This window comes from Colius striatus, chromosome Z (assembly GCF_028858725.1).
Source record: "Colius striatus isolate bColStr4 chromosome Z, bColStr4.1.hap1, whole genome shotgun sequence".
NCBI lineage: Eukaryota > Metazoa > Chordata > Aves > Coliiformes > Coliidae > Colius > Colius striatus.
Genome location: NC_084790.1, coordinates 32,237,710 through 32,254,859, shown reverse-complemented (window position 1 = coordinate 32,254,859; position 17,150 = coordinate 32,237,710). Strand labels below are relative to the sequence as shown.

General features: G+C 41.2%; 1 protein-coding gene across 14 annotated transcripts in view; it reads left to right on the top strand.

Moving 5' to 3' along the window:
• The first annotated feature begins 9,851 nt into the window (after positions 1-9,851).
• Positions 9,852-17,150, top strand: part of PAM (peptidylglycine alpha-amidating monooxygenase) — a 133,700-nt gene continuing 126,401 nt past the window's right edge. For all 14 annotated transcript variants that reach the window (XM_062017193.1, XM_062017189.1, XM_062017188.1 and 11 more), the window contains exon 1: positions 9,852-9,974. The gene's annotated coding sequence lies outside the window, so the exon portion shown is untranslated. The remainder of the gene's footprint in view (positions 9,975-17,150) is intronic.

Below are 17,150 nucleotides of genomic sequence, written 5' to 3'. Positions count from 1 at the left end.
TATTCAGTGGTAAGACAATTTCTGAAGAGACCTTCTACCTGGGGATTATTACTATTCAAGTATTATTACAGTTCAAGGATCGCTTGAACACAGAGAAGCTTCAAGTGTACCATACTTTGATTGGAAGACAGAAATTGACACTAAAATTTTTCACTGAATCTCTACTTAACAGCCATCTCCTGGATGCAGGAAAAAAACAAAAAAAAGTATAACAGCAGTTTTCATCCACAGGGGTTTGTTATCTGCCCCTCACTTGCTTCCATAAGATCTGCTTAAGCACACAATTCCTCTACTGATCAACCTGAATGTTTTCCTAACTTAGCCGTCAGGGCTATTGGCCTTACTCTGTCTCCTCTGTTATCTTCCTGGGGGATCTGAGTAAGTATCACTGCACAGAGCTTCTAGACCCAGAGCAGTCCAAAACCATGGCAGACCCATCACTCAGCACACTTTCCAGTACCTCTGTAGAAACACTATATGATTGGCAAATAGGACTGACAGGGCTGGCTGTAAAGGAAGGTCCTCCTAAAACAGTTTATGACATGGAAGAGATTTAATGAGACTCTGACAAATATTTTTCACTGACCTTTGAAAATAAGACAAAGCTACAAGAATTGCTGTTAGATGTTCTGATGGCTCAGGCAGTTATATCCTGTCAGTAGCAGCCTGCCTATGCCTGCACAGCTGTGGCTCCTCCTTGAACTTTACATCTAAAATAAGTAGCTGCCATGTTTAAATCTCTGCTGCATTAGGTTGACTGAAGATGTGTTTTCATTTGAGTGTAGGTAAATACTGTTTTGACATGGAGACTAAGGAAATTAGTATGAGCATTAATACAAATATCTGATCTGAAAGCACAGACTATTTACATACAAAAGCACTGCTGGAACACTCCCACATTTGCATTGTTCATTCATTTTTAGGAATTTATAGGAAATTCAAGTAATTGATATATGGCTGCTGTGCCTGGATAGATGTTTCAAATATTCATTGCCACACAAATGTTCTACAATACAGCAGATCTTTCATCAGCCAATGAATGAAGTATATATAAGTTCTTGATTTGGAAACTATAAGAGAGGAAGTTTAATTGCAAATCACAAAAAAAAAAAAAAAGTATATATATATATATTCCTACTTGCAAGAGGACTAGGAAAAGACAGAGGGGGAAATACTGAAATCTACAAGACAAGGCAATCATAATCTAAAGCCGATCTTCGAAACAAAACTAAAACATCAGTTTGTGGTTCAAAATCTGTCCTGCATCTTTGACCATGACAGGCATCAAAAGCACTAACTGTATTTTGGTTAATATTCAGTCCAGCATTTCCCCATGGAAACAGGCATTTAATAATTCGGCTGAGGTTCACATGGATTGCAGAATGGAGTTAAACCTTTCTGTTTACATTTAGAGAACTCCAGGTACACAATATGAATGGCTACATCTGCCACAATGTTATAAAGTAAAATTGTCTAAAAACAACTTGATTGGCTCTAGCAAGCCTATACTGAATTATTAAAAATTTAGTCTTACATGTTATCGGCTCTGTTGCAGGACCAGGAGAAAGGTTTCCATTTCTAGAAACCTGGCTTGGCTGGCCACAGAAATAAGCACATCACACAGGAGGGAATCTCAAATAGGCCGTCATACATTGGTCAGCTTTCTGCATCTGAGCCAGGAAAAAATTAGTTTTGGTAGCATGCTGTTGGAGTCACGTCCCTGACGTATTCCACATTCATTCAGCAGCATGCTATCATTCTCTGTATATGATCATTGTGCACTTGTGGGACAATGACATCTGCAAAGAAATATCTAGTATCAGTATTTTTTCCTGCTGTTTTCTTAATCTGGTTGGAGGTGCTTCCAGATGGAAACTTCTAGCTAGCAAATATGAATCAAATATAAGAGAACTGAACCAGAGAATGAGTAAATACATTGCAAGAAAGGGAAAAATTTGTTGCTGTTTTAAGGGTTAAATGCATTTCTAAGGTTCTGCTTAGAGGATTAAGCACCTTTCTTGAGAAACCACAAGCAATGGATGGGTTCCTTTGTTAGATATCAGAGTTAAAGTGAATATCGGAACTGCTTACCCTGTTTTCAAGAAAGAGCAATTTGTGTATCATTCTCAGACATTTAATGCTGGTGGGATCCTGCCTCCATTCTTGAAAAGGGAGATAGTTTGAGACCTCTGCTCTCTGACATGACTCCTAGTGACTCTTTTGTGCTTTAAGAGACAGACAAATTCTGCGTTAATGAAGAATAAGGAAAATAAGTTCACCAAGTCTTAAAATAATTGTCATAGAATCATAGAATGGGGATCTTCAAAGATGTAACCCTGCCATCTCCCTGTCATAGGCAGGGATAGCTTCCACTAGATCACAGTGTTCAAAGACTCATCCAATTTGACCTTGAACAGTTTCAGTGATGGGGTATCCATAACTTCTCTGGGCAACTTGTTCAGTGTCTCACCACCCTCATTACAAAACATGTCTTCCTCCTGTCTGGTGTAAATCTGTTCTCTTTCAGTTACCCCTTATCAAGTCATTACAGGCCTTGGTAAAAATGAGAGGTGTTTCAGCCCTCTGACCATTTCTCATGGCCCTTCTCTGGACCCACTACAACAGGTCCATGTCTATCTTGTACTGGGGCCCTAGAGATGAACACAGTACTCGAAGCAGTCTCATAAGAGGAAAGTGGAGGGAAAAAAATCATATTTATTGCCTTACTGGCCTTCTTTTGATGGATACAATTGGCTTTCTGGGCTGTGAATGCACAGTGCTGGCTCATATCCTATTTTTCATCCACCAATATCCCCAAGTCTTTCTCTGTAGGGCTGCTCTTAATTTCTTCATCCCCTAGCCTGCATTAATAATGCAGATTGTCCTGACCTAGATGCAGGACCTTGCATTTGGACTCGTTGAACTTCAAGAAGTTCACACAGGTCCCACTTCTCAAGATTGTGTAGGTCTCTGGATGGTATCATAGAATCATAGAATGGTAGGGGTTGGAAGGGACCTTTAGAGATCATCTAGTCCAACCCCCCTGCAGAAGCAGGGTCACCTAGATCAGATCGCATAGGAACATGTCCAAGTGGGTCTTGAAGACCTCCAAGGAAGGAGACTCCACAACCCCTCTGGGTGGCCTGTTCCACTGCTCTGCCACCCTCACAGTAAAATAGTTTTTTCTTATGTTTAAGTGGAACTTTTTGTGTTCCAGCTTCATCCCATTACCCCTTGTCCTGTTACTAGCTACTATAGAAAAAAGGTATGTCCCAACCTCCTGACACCCACCTTTAGATATTTATAAATGTTAATAAGATCCTGTCCCTCAGGTGTGTCAACTGCATCCGCTCAACTTAATGTCAGCTGCAAACTTGCTGAGGGTGCACTCAATCCCACTGTCTATGTTGTTGAAGATATTGGTCCCAGTATGGACCCTTGAGGGATACCACTCACTACTGGTTTCCACTTGGACACTGAGCCATGGACTCTTTGGATGTGACCAATTCCTTATCCATCTAACAGTCCATTCATCAGATCTGTCTCTCCAATTTAGAATGTTGTGGGGTTCCTTCTCTAAGGCATTTGCCTTAGAGAAGTCTAGGTAGATAAAACAGTAGATCTTCTCTTTCCCACTGATGCAATCATTCCATTGTTGAAGGCCACTGGATTAGTCCAGAATGATTTGCCCTTGGTGAAGCCATGTTGACTGTCTCTAGTCACCTTATTCTATATGCTTCAACATGACTTCATGGAAGATCTGTTCCTTTTATTTCTCTGCACTGAGGTGAGGCTGATTGGTTGATTGTTCCCAGGGTCCTCTTTTTCACACTTTTTAAAAATTGGTGTGATATTCCCTTTTCTCTAGTTACTGTGGACTTCACCTGGCTGCCATGACTTTTCAAATATAATGGACATTGGCTTAGCAACTATGTGTGCTAATTTCCTCAAGACCTTGGAATGCATGTCAGTGAGTCCCACAGACTTGTATTTGTTCAGATTCCTCAGATAGTGTCAAACCTGGCCTTCTCCTAACATGGGATCACTATCAGTCACTACTTAATGCAGTGAAGTACAAACAATGAATGTTGAACCACTGTTTTCATACACCAAATTATTAGAAGACAAATTAAAGATGGAGACTAAGGTCTAGTTCAAATCTATTTAAACCTTGGTTGTTTTTTTTTTTAAGTCTCCTTTCATTATTACCTAGATATGTGACCTTTTCTTTTTTTCAAAATAAGCAAAAAGTGGTGAGAACATAAAAAAAATCTTTACCTTATGAAAAAACTGCTCTTTTACTGAGACCTGTGTAGCAATCCCAGAAGCAAAGGGGCAAGAACAAGGTAATTTAAAGATAAACAAAAGGCCTCAGGAGAAATGTTGCCAATTTCCTGAGGACAGTTATTTGAGTTGGCACATTCAGATTAAATACAACTAACTGAATTACTAATGCACCAGGGCACCAGTAATCTCTCATACATTTATTGTTCAACTATGTCAGATTTTTCATATGCCTTAAGATCTGAAGTACAGCGTATATGTAGGATATCAACACAAAACCAAATTAAATAGATGCAATAATAAGTATTTTCAGTTCTAAAACTAAGTTCTAACAAGACTAATAAGTCTTCCAGTTCTAACAAGACTAATGTCATAGAATCAAGAAACATAGAAACAAGACTAATGTCTTGTTAGAAACCATTCTCAGTGACACATAAAATATACAATCACCCTGGTGGTGTTGTTCAGCCTGAAGAAATGGAGGCTGAGGGGAGACCTTACAACTCTCTACAACTACCTGAAATGAGGTTGTAGTGAGGTGACTGTCGGTTTCATGTCTCAGGTAGAAGACAATGAGACAGGAGGAAATGGCCTCAGGTTGTACTAGGGAGGTTTGTGTTGGATGTTAGGAAAAATTTCTTCATAGAAAAGATTATCGAGTGTTGGAACAGACTGCTCAGTGAACTGGTGGAGTCACCATCCCTGGAGGTATTATAAAGATACGCTTAGAGACATGGCTTGGTAGGGGGCATGTCAGAATCAGGTTAATGGCTGGATCTGATGATCTTTAAGGCCTCCTCCAACCTAAACAATTCTATGATTCTGTGATTCAAAATATTGTTATGATTGTTTTATTCTTTAACTGTTGGCCTAGCAGAGCTAGACATGAACATCTTTCACAGAAAAGGCATTTACATAAGCACCAGTGCCCCAAAAAGCATACCTCATTTGCAGTTTCCAGCAACTATTCATGGCACACAGAAGTGAAAAGTTTTGCTAAGGGCTTTAGCTGAGGTAAGTGTATTTATGATGCATTTCCAGTTGCCTGCATGAAATTAAGCCTCCAATGTAAGGGTATTTGTTTTGTAGTACTTTGTTTTATATTGAGGCATAGAAAAGTGCATTAACTACAGCTGTGTTATATATCCACATAATATATATCCAGCTCACTAGGCCTCTTTTTAAAATTGGAATTTATCTTAGTGAGTGCTTGAAAAAAATCTTGGAAATAAGGATGAGTAAGATTGCTGCCTGAAGGAGATCATGGGCTGATTTCTGTCCTCAAAAGCACTCTTCAGAGACTTTCATCCTTTACGCTGCCAGCATACTGCTCCATTTGCAAAGTAAAATCTCCACACAGCCCTACAGTGTCTGATGCAGTCTGTGCTTTTATACCCACAAGAGAATAAAGAGAAGGGTGATACTTTGATTTGCCTAAAAAAGAAGGGAAAAGGATATAAGTATCTGTGGTAAAAATAGAAGATATGTTGCCCAATAGCAAAGAGCTGAAAGCTGGAATCAATCAATCTACCTAAAATACTTCATCAAGACATATGATACTGAGCTTTATGACTTAATCTTTATTATAACTGTGTGCCAGTAACAATATTATTGTGTTATGGAAGTATAAGCAAGAAAACGGCATGACTTAAAAACTTTCTTGACATATTCAAACAATACTCTCTCATGTACCTATATTTGGCAGGTGACTATTGCCTCTATGGATCAGACATTGTGGTTGTGGAGCATTTCCACAGACAAGCAATGAAGCTGGTTAATGAAGACTTGTCTGGAGACAAGTCTTACAGGAGTGGCTGGGGCAGCTGAGGATGTTTAGCCTGGAGAAGAAGCTGAGAGGAGACATGATCACTCTCTACAGCTACCTGAAAGGGGGCTGCAGTGAGGTGGTCGTTGGCCTTTTCTCTTCACTAACAACAGGACAAGAGGAAACGGCCTCAAGTTGCATCAGTCAAGGTTCAGTTTGGATATTAGGAAAAACTTTTTCACCCAGAGGGTTGTTAAGCATTGGAAAGGGCTGCCCAGGGAATTGGTGGAGTCACCATCCCTGGAGATATTTAAGAGACATATAGACAAGGTGCTGAGGGAGATGGTTTAGTGATGGGCTTGGCATTGTTAGGTTAGGGGTTGGACATGATGATATTAAAGTTCTTTTCCAACCAGAATGATTCTATGACATGGATAATGAAATCTTTCAAGATATGTTTGCCACAGTGCAAGAGCTCAAGACATGAAGTTTATCCTTGCATATGTGGAATTCTGAGTATATGACTGTGAAATCAAAACCAAAGACGTAAAGATGTAACATAACTCTCATCTCAAAGGTCTAAATCTAGTCTTTTTAGCATGTACCTGAGTTTGAAATACCTGAAGTCCTTGCTGAAGTGGACTTCAAGTGGAAATCTGCCGATTTAAATAAGTGACTTGCAAGCTAAAGAAAACCCCACATTGTTTTATTTCCCACAAAAATGTTGTAAGCAATCTTTTATGAAAAATAACAGTCTGAATATTTTGCCTTTAATCACGAAGTCATTAAAGCAAAAAGTGATACCCAACCAAGCAAGATGAGAAATACTTTTTGAGCTCAGCCTTATCAGAAGCTTAGTACTTTACAGGATGTAGTGTGTGATTTGGTTATTTTTCTGCATTTCATACTAGGAGGTTACAGCAAAAGCCACAAAATAAAGTTTAAAAATTATTTTTTCTATGCTAGGTAGTCTCGTATTTAACAGAAAGGACACTATAAGTCTAGTCTTGAATTTCAGAAGAGGAGGAGGCAAAAGTGAAACACCACATTTTAATGGTATTCCTTTTTATTGTCTTTGTGATGCAATATGAAGCCACTTGGCACAGAGATCATAGGTGGGCAATACAAATGAAATTAAAGTCAAAAGGCATTCAAACAACATTCAAAATAATGAAAGCAATATAAGCAAATGGAGGTAAATACAGCAAAATAATTTAGAAAGCCATTAAATGTTAGCTTAGAGGAGATGAAGGAGTGATTTCATTAATGTTTACAAATACATAAAGAATGGGTGTCAGGAAGATGGAGCCAGGCTCTTCTGAGTGATGTCCAATGATAGGACAAGGGGCAATGGAACATAAGAGGTTCCAAGGAAAGATAAGAAAAAATTGCTTCACAATGAGGTTGATGGAGCACTGGAACAGGCTGCCCAGATGGGCTGTGGAGTCTCTGGAGACATCTAAAACCCACTGGCTCTGGCAGGGGGGTTGAACTACACCATCTTTCAAAGTCCCTTCCAATCCTTAAGATTCTGTGATTCTATGAAATCTGAAGGTAGATTGCCATATGTTTACCATAATAAAAGACTTTGCAGACTCTACTCAAATTAATGACTTCAATATAAAGGTAGTTGCAAGATGAGATTTTAATATCTTTTTTCTAATTTTGAAGAAAATACTTTTTAAAATGTGAAATGAAACTTTAAAGAATATCCTCTTAGCAGACCCCAAGTTTGCTCTATTTCCCAACCACTTTTCAAAGAGTTGATAACATACTTCTTCAATCCCTTTATCTTTATGGAATACTTTGACTCCTTTTATTATACCTTTTATAAGTTCCACACTTGCAAAAAGGATTGGCTCTGTCAGGCTGTTAATATTCTCAGAAAACAGGACCTTCTAATTCAGGTAACATTCACATGTTTAGGACTACTTTGAGCTCCAACTCTTACCCATGCTTTCCCTTGCAAAGGTCATTTGAGAATATAAATTAATCAATACCAATTAAAGAATTTGCATAAAAGCAGCATGATAAACATTGCTAGAAGAGGAAATAGACCCCTGAGAGAAAGAGGCTGAGAAGCTGCACCCTTCTGTATGAAAATATCATCCCAGTCAGAATGAATGGTGGGGCAGACCTTTGGGATGCTCCTGCCTAGGCAAAAGGTGTCATTTCACACAAACACCACCAAATTACTTTGCTTAGAGTAAGCTTTAAGTCTTTAGACCAGGCCTTTGCAATTACAGTGTTCAGTTTCATGAGCCAGCTCAATAATATAAGAGAAGTCTGGCAGAAGCTTACATGAGAACTTGATATGACAAATAGCTCTACAAAGAAATGCTGGCCTGACTGTGCAAATCAGCTGGAGACAGTAGGTCACAATTTCTCTTTGAAGGGCTTAATATTTCTTGTCATATTTGGAACACATTAGTCACTAATTGTTTCCTATACACCTGCAAATGTGAGTTTTCACCTGAAGAAGAAGCAGGTATTTAAGACCAAATAAAAAATCCACTGATGTGCTTTAGCTTTCAAACAATCGATTCATTAAGTCTGTGTATCTTGCACTTTATATGAATAAAGAAAATCCTGCATCATAATCATACACCTAGCCTTTTTAGAGATACTGAAACATCCATCTCAGGCTTGATCACCAAAATTTGTTTTCAGAAAGAAGCTGTTACATCTCCTTCTAAAACAAAGTATTACTTCAACCTGAAGGTGGCAGAATCACGTCTTACCACATCTATATTTTTATATTTTTAAGCTGCGTTAAGACAATCCCATTTAACAAATGAATGCTCCATTATAAGGACTCTGAATTATTGCACAGGTTTGGGTCCTAATTCTTCCAATTGACCCATGCAGAGGGATCTCCTGAAGGTCTCCTGCATAAACCTGTTCAGCTCTAGATGCTGAGCAATGTTTGTATGCAGTGTGTATGTGCCATAAAATACAGCTGATTTTAAGATATGCCCAAGCTTCAGCTTCCTATTGTACGTTATGAATTCCACTGAAATCATCATCTCATTCAAGTACACTGGAGCTCAACCCTCCCACAGCCGTCAGCGTGTCTGCCTTACTTCATTACAAGTGAACGACTGCTACCACCCCTCGGAGGTGACCTTACTCTGACTCCCTATTATCTTTCATCACTGAAATTCCTTCTCGGATCTAGATGGGTCAACCTTCCTCACCTCTGCCAAAGGCCACAGCCTGTCATGGTTCGAGCTGAGAGTGCCCGCCGGGCTCCGTTACTGTTCACCGGGGCAAGGGGTGCACTACGCCCCGTGTCCCGGTTCTCCGCGGATCTGCTCTAGAGGGGCGGCTGTAAGGAGCGTTGTCACACTTTGCTCCCATACGAAAGGCCATCATAGCCCTCCGCCCGCGACAGCACCTGGATCCGCCGGTCCCGGCCTGGACGACACGGTGGCAGCGGCCGCCGGCATTCCTGACAGTGCCGAGATAAGCGAGCCACTGCGGCGGGACGCTTGCTCCCCACATCGGAGCCGCGACTCTGCCCCGGTCCTCCGAGCCGACCCCGGCGGCCAGGTGGGGTCAGCAGGGAAAACCGAGAGAGGACGGGGCAAGGTGTTCCCGCTCGCCGCGCTCACAACGTTCGAGCCCCTCCAAGGCACTCTAACCCCGCGCTCCAGCCCCGCCCTTCCCGGGAGGAATGCGCAGGCAGACGTGAGCGATGCCGCGTTGCCCGCGCCAGGCGGGGCGGAGCCGGAGGCGGTGCCGGGGGCGGCTCCGGCTCCGGGCGGGGCTGCAGGGGGAAGTGGGCGGGCCCAAGGGTGGCGGGGCCGGCGCGACGGCAGGAAGGGGGGTCGCGGCAGCAGAGCGCGGCAGCCTTGGTGTTGGCCGCCGCCGTCAGCAGTAGCAACGGCGCTGGGGCGGCTCGATTTGGAATCAGCGGCTTCTCGTGAGTTTCTCGGGCTTCGCATTATCCCGGGTGGGGGGCGAGGAAGAAGTCGCAGTGGTGGGGCTTCGCCTCAGCCCCGCGACGGGGGCCAGTCCCCCCGACGGGCGGAGGGGCTCCGGCCGCTCGACCCGCAATTGCGCCACCCCTGCCCAAGCACACGTTCCGCGGCGCCAGGCGGGCCGCGCAGCCTGAGACGCGGCGCCTCCCCGCGGAGGAAGCGGCCGCGGCGTGGGGGCGGAAGGCTGGGGGGCCGCGGGAAAGGCGCCGGGTTCGGCTTTTCCCCGGAGGACCGCGGACTGCAGAGGCTGTGGGGCTGCGGTGAGCGGGGGCGCAGGGGAGCCCCGTCCTGCTGTCGCCGGAGGCGGCAGAGCCGCCGCCACTCGATCGGATGGGTTCGTCGCGGTCTCTCCCGGCGCCGCCCCCCGCGCCCGCCGATGATGTGTGTCCCATGTAAAGGAGATTGAGGGACGAGCCGCCCCGGGGCGGCGTGCGAGGCCAAGGCTTGGCGCGCTCTCCTCCCGCCAAAGTTTCCCGCAGCGCTCAGCGCCGCCAGCCCGTGCTCCGCCGGCGCGGCGGGAAAGGGGCGGGTCGGGCCGGGCCGGGTGGGGGGAGCGAGGCGGACGTCCCAGGGGCCGGTTCCTGCCGCTTGTCATTTGGTCTGGCTTAAAGGGGCAGCGGCAGCCTGGGGGCGGTGCGGCTGGTCGGGATCTCGGCCGCTGGCCACTGGGATGAGCATGATGGGTAAACGCGGGAGAGCCAGAGCTCCTTCGGTCTTTGGGGCTGGGGTGGGGAAGCTGTCATCTGCCCACCTCTGGGTGCCCAGCAGTCAGGTGTTGACATCTTGTTGATCTCGCTTCCAGCCATTGCAAGCTGTGGTGCTGTAGTTCCCGTTAGTCCATGGGAGTGGCGCTTGCTTTCTTTTTTTTCCTTCCCCCTCAAGACTACATTACTCATTCTGTTAATTCTTTTTTTAGACTCCTGTACTGGCACTTATGCATTGCTTTTGCGAGATGTATGTTTTATGTGCCAGCCTCTCACGTGTACTAGAGTTCGATTGCCAATTTGCACCGTGCTTTGGGAATCAGCGTATGAACGGGTATTTCTCAGGCCCTTCTGGAGAGGCAAAACCACTATAGGTGCTCAGACTCTGTTGTGGACCACTGACACTGAGGTGCGCCATTGACAAGTTGGTGTGGTTTTTTTTTCCTAAGGAGTGCATTTGGAGTGCCTGCTGTAGCCTTACAGATGAGTGTTCTTAAAGGATTCAAATTAAAAACAAAACACTGACAGTAATGAGAATTCTTTACTTATTAAAGACAAAGAGGTTGTGGAAGTCTCTATAAGAAGACAAGCATTTTTATATCTGTATTTTTAATGTGTCACTGATGTTTCCTTTTGGATTTGGGGTGCACTTTTCATTTCTTTAGGAGTATTCTAGCATTAAAAGCATCAATAATAATCTTCCTTTCAGAAAATTATGGTTTGATTCCAAAATCTTAACCAAACTTTATTTTTTTAGATGATTAGTGTGTTAGACTCATTTATGTTTCTGTTTTATATTGTACATCAGAAATCAAGAAATAGTTTTTAAAAATAACTCTGCTAGAAGTTTGATGATGTGTGTTTGCCAATTAGTGCTTGCAGGAAATAATGGAAAGCAGGTAGAATTTAATCTTCAGGTAGTTGGTTAGCTTCTTTGATGTGTCGATCTCATCACTGGTGCAAGTGAAAGTGAGAGATCTAAAAGGTAAAAAGGTACCAGTAGCAAAAAGCACATACAGAATGCACAGCGCTTCCTTTGACAAATGGAGGCAGAGGTCTGCACAACCATGTGTGCAAGCAGGCTGAAAATAATCTCAGAGATTCAGTCCCTGCCTCAAAAACCCCATTTTGTTGCTTTATCTGCTTCCTTGTCAAGTGAGATAACCTCCAGGCTGTTGAGTGTCAAATAAAATAAGATACAATCGAATCTGGTCTTCAAAAAGTTATTTCTCTACATGTGGCTGATACCACAAAATGTTTTATTTGAGAGTTTTCTTGATTCCTATGAATTGTAAGAAACTGTGGTGTAAAATGCATGCATATTGAAGACAAACTTATTCTCACCATATTGCTTACATTGTACATGTAGTCATGGCTCTAAGGGAGCCACAAGGTTGGCATTACAGTTGGGTTGCAGTCCTCATTTTACAGTTTAACTGAAGTATACATGTTGCCTACTGGAGAACAATGACATTTACAATCAAATGAAGAGTATACTGAAAAGATATTTCGGAACTTGCCAGTTTTCCATTGAAGGCTTAATTGCATTTAACCATTTGTGGCAATGTGTGAGATGAATAAACTCCTGGGGTGCTTTACAAGTATAATAGCGCTAGCCAAAATTACAGCTGTTAATACAGAGGAAGATTTGAAACTGATCACAAGTCAAGCCAAATAAGCTAGAAAAATTATTTCTGGTTTATATCCAAAACCAATTTATAACAGTCAGGATACAAACACTTTATGGAGTAAGTTATACTGTTATTGGTCTTTTTGTTTCTTTGGAATGACATGTGCTGGCTGCTGTGACGAGAATGGTTTACCAGTCTTCTGTAGAATGACAGTTTGTAGAGTCAAAATAGAGTTCCGTGTAATGATTTCCTCCCCCCCCCTTTTCTCCTCACAAGGGTAGGAAAATTTTCTAATGTCCTCTCAATCTTGCCTGTATTCACATTCCATTTTTTCCCATTCACCAAGGTAAGGATAGGCTGTTACTTATACACTTCCCAGGGATGCTGAATCAAACAAAGTACAAGAATTTTTGAGGTAGTGATTCTACATACTCCAACAGAAAGATCTAAGGTTTTACTTGAAAAATATTTGTATTTCATATATCTTCATTTTTATGGGTTATTTCATAATCTGTAATAAATATTTCACAATGTTTAAAGTTTGCTATTAAAGGTATGTGGAAATGAACCTGTGGAACACTTTGTATGTTTTGTTTATGGTAAACATCTGGAAGCATAAGAAGAAATTGAATAAGGTACAACTTATGACCATATGTGCAAATAACAAGTACTGAAAAAGCTAGTGTAGATATAAGTTCATGTTAGTGCTGGCTTTTTAAAAATTCTGTTCTTCAGGTATATGTCTAAAATTTTGAGGTTTATTATTTTTGAGAAACACAAGTTTCATAGAGACTTTCTGTTTCGTCTTGATGTGAGAATGTGAATGAAGTGTAGAAGTAGCCTGTAGAAGGGTATGTGCAGAGTGTATGTGAAGAAATACCAAAATAAGGGAAAGAAAGCTTTTCTGGTTTAGCCGATAGAAGGAAGATTAGCTGATAGAAGGAAGATGCTTAACTTATATCTAAGGAAGGTACTTCACAGTCATTAGCTGAAAGAGCTAATGTATTAATGTATTCTGCTACTGAGACTCAAAATACTCAGAGGAATACACTGCTTTATACAATGAAATTTAAAAAATGTTTTTGTTGAAACTGAAAAACAATACCTAATAACCTAGGCTATTCTTGCTGCAGTTATGAACTTCCTACATTTTATGCAACAGATGTCACTTGGCAAATGGTCTGTTTTGAGATAACGTGATTCTGCAACAGCCAAACAGGATGTGCAACCAGATGAAGTGAAAGAGTTTAAAGTGCAGCAGCTCATACTGGATCACTGGAGAGAAGGAAATATGGCTTTTATTTCCATTAAAAACAATTTGAGTGACTTTTAGATTTCTTTCATCCTTTCATACTTACACTTTTGCAGTCCTATGATTTTCAAGACAAGGTCAGATGGGTAGCTCATCAGTCTGACCAGGATGAGTGACAAGGGGAGCGAGGGATGATGCTGTCAAGCCCCCATCATGTATTTTGGATTGTTCTTGATGGGTAATAATGTTGCATGATCGTTGCTGGTTTTATATTCCTTTTTGATGAAGAATGCTGAGGGTGTTGGTGAGTGGTATTTGCAGTTCTGTGATGGGGTATGACCACTTGACCAGTGCCTGCCAAGTCCTTTGAGTTATCAATATTTTTTTCTTGGATTTTGTAACTCCACTTGATCTCTTTATTTGCAGTAGGTGTGCTACTCTTCTTACTTCTACTCTTCATAGATTAAAATCTCTACAAAAGAAGGGTATCTATACCAAAAGAAGAGTGTATATATAGCTATAGTCTTTTGCTCATAGACAGTTCTAAAATCATCTCTCTCTTTCTTGGTCCCTAGTGTATAATCAAAGCTTACGTAACTTTTTAAAAATAAAACCCAACTTTACTTCTGACATCCCTATTGGGTGTTACAAGTGGCCTACTTGTTTTCAAAGTATTCTGTGTTAGTGGGTGCTTCAGGTCTTTACTACTTAAGCACAAAAAAAAAGATTATTAGTCTTTCATACTTCAAAACAAAAAGGTATTAGGAAGAAATGTTGACATTGAACTTAAGGTGGTTTTTTTTTGTAGGTGTAGGACTATATTAACCCTAGAGGACCAGTCTTAATACTGTAAATTATTTGATTTGCTTTTATCCCACCCAAGTATACAGAAGAGTTCTTTTGTTAGCTGTACACTTGTTTTCTGTCGCAGGCCTGTAAAGAATGTCTTTCAATCCATATGAAATAACAATTATGATCCACAGCATACCTTTTCTGGCTTCTTTCAAAAATATCTGTCTAACTTCCAGCTTAAATTATTCACGGCTTTCACATACCTGTTTGTTCTTGTTTAGTACCATTCAGTAGCTTAATTCCTGGTTCTTTTGCTGTGATTGGTATATACCTTGGATTATTTATAGAGAACAGTAACATTTACTTTATGTTGCTAGGCTGGACAGTCCACTCTGTCTCACTGCATACTGGGAAAATTAAGAGCTTCTTGGGTTCAGCTTGGAGAAGTTTGGGTAGTGACTTTGTTGCAGCCTATGCTGTGCCCAAGGAAGATGCAGAGGAAGTGCTGTTCTCTTCTCTGGTGATCATCAACAGGATGTGAGGAGATAGAGTGAAGGTGCATTCAGGGAAGTTCAGATTGGACATTAGGAAGAGGCTCTTCACCAATACAGTGATTTGTCACTGGACCAGGCTCCACAGGACAGTGGTCATGGCATCAAGCCTGTCAGAGTTCAAGGAGTGTCTTTTTCTGGTGGTTTAGTTGTAGGTAGTCGTGTAACGAGCAAAAAATTTGGCTTGATGATCCTCGTGGGTACCTCCCAAGTTCAGATACTCTATGATTCCAGTAGTCCTTTCTCCTACTGCCTACAGTTGGAACACATGTTTCTTGAGCATAGTGACTGGGACTGTACCTGATTTTGCAGTAAACAGATCTGTAATGAGAGAAGCTGAAATTACTGACTACCTCTTTAAATAGCTTTTTCATGTTTTGAGTACATCATAGTAGCTGTGATGCTAGAATCACCTGGTATATGTGTTCTTTCCGACTGATAAATTGGTAACGAAGAGCAGACAGTTCCAAAGTGTTTGATGTAAAAGCAGCAATTAAGAAAAAATAGTTTTATTGTTTTGATTCTCAAAATAATATTTTTTGACACTTTGATCTTCCTGTGAATGAGTAGGACCTCTTTAAGCCCACTTCAGCAGATTCTATAGGTTCTCTACTATATTTTTGCCTTTATGCAAACACCAAGGCTGTATTTTTGAAATGCTCTTAGTTTATGAAAATGTCACTTCACTCTTGTTTCAATACTAGTTACAATTGTCCTTGTTTAACTATTCATATTGAGTTTGAATTTTTTTTTAAATTTACATTTTCTAATCCCGTTTCTTTACTTTTAATAATTTTCCATGTTGTGGTATGGATGAAAACATACCAAATTCCACCCCATGTCCTGCCCCAGACGAGCTCTAGTGCATTTTCTTTTGTCTGACAGAGGGATCTTCTATCTCATCACAGAAAAGGGGTATAATCTGTCAAGATAATGTAAGTAAACTCATATTTCTTCTACCATTCCATTTTTCTTTTCCCTTTGTCTCCAATTACTCTTCACTTCAGAATCTTATCAATTTTCTCTTCTCTTTTGATTTGGTTTATTAGAAGTATCTTCAGTGAAACTAAAGTGAATTCATGTATGGGTATGTACTTGTTAAATAGAAGTAGCTCTAAGGTACTTTTCTAAACTCTGAGGTCATAGTCAATCTTGCATATTTAAAAAGGCTGTCTGATACTTCCCATGCTAAGTTTCTGAGATCTGTAGCTTCTAATGCTGACAAATAAAACGTTGGTGATTAAGTCTTTCATGTCAGAATTGAAGTCTTGCTTTACTGTGAAGAGAATAGAGGACCAAGAAGCTGAGTTTAGAAGAAAACTTGAGGAGAAGCAGGTGAACTGAGAGAAGAGTTAGAGTTGAAATGAAAGCAAGTCTGTTGAAGCTAACCAATGTGCAGAGAAATATCATACTCTTAGGATCATGACCCAACAGGGATGTACAACCAGAAGAGGAAGAAATCCTGTGAAGTCTGGGGATGGGCTGACAGGATCAGGTGAGGAACTGGAAAACTGGAATAAGAGAAAAGCTTATATAAGCTATTGACCAAAAAAACTGAAGTGAAAGACTGGAAGATTGAAGATTACACTATCATGAAATGAGGTAGAAGAGAGGAGGAGACAGGAAAGACAGATTGGAATGGGTCATATACCTAACCAGTGTTGCAGCAGATGTGTTACTTCTGTGTCTTTTGTTAAGAACTATTTAAAAGATTACATCAATAATAATTGAGCATAGTTGGATGCCTTGTTCTGTGACGTTCATTAATGTGCATTCATTGTCCAGCATCAGTGATAAGCGGTGATACTTACCTTCTTCATCCCTGTCTTTCCAGAAAGGTATAACCTTTTCTTTTAGAAGCAGGTACCCATCTGTCATCTGTAAGTCCTCCCTGTACTTGTTCCCTATTGAGTCAACTGCGTGTGAAACTACACATTTACATCTGTACAGGTACTTAAGTTGATTGTAATCCAGTGTTTTATCCACAACAACAATCCATGTTGCTTTGGGACCATTTTTGATTCTGGAGTGCTTTATGAGTCAACTTTCTTTAAGAAAGTTGTTTGTTTTTTTTTTTTTCCTTCGACCTTGTTCCTGGATCCTAAAGCTGGATATTTTCAAGAATAAAGGAAAGGAACTTGAAAACTGATCATCTCAGCCTTGCACGTTTACAGTATTGCATTTAAAG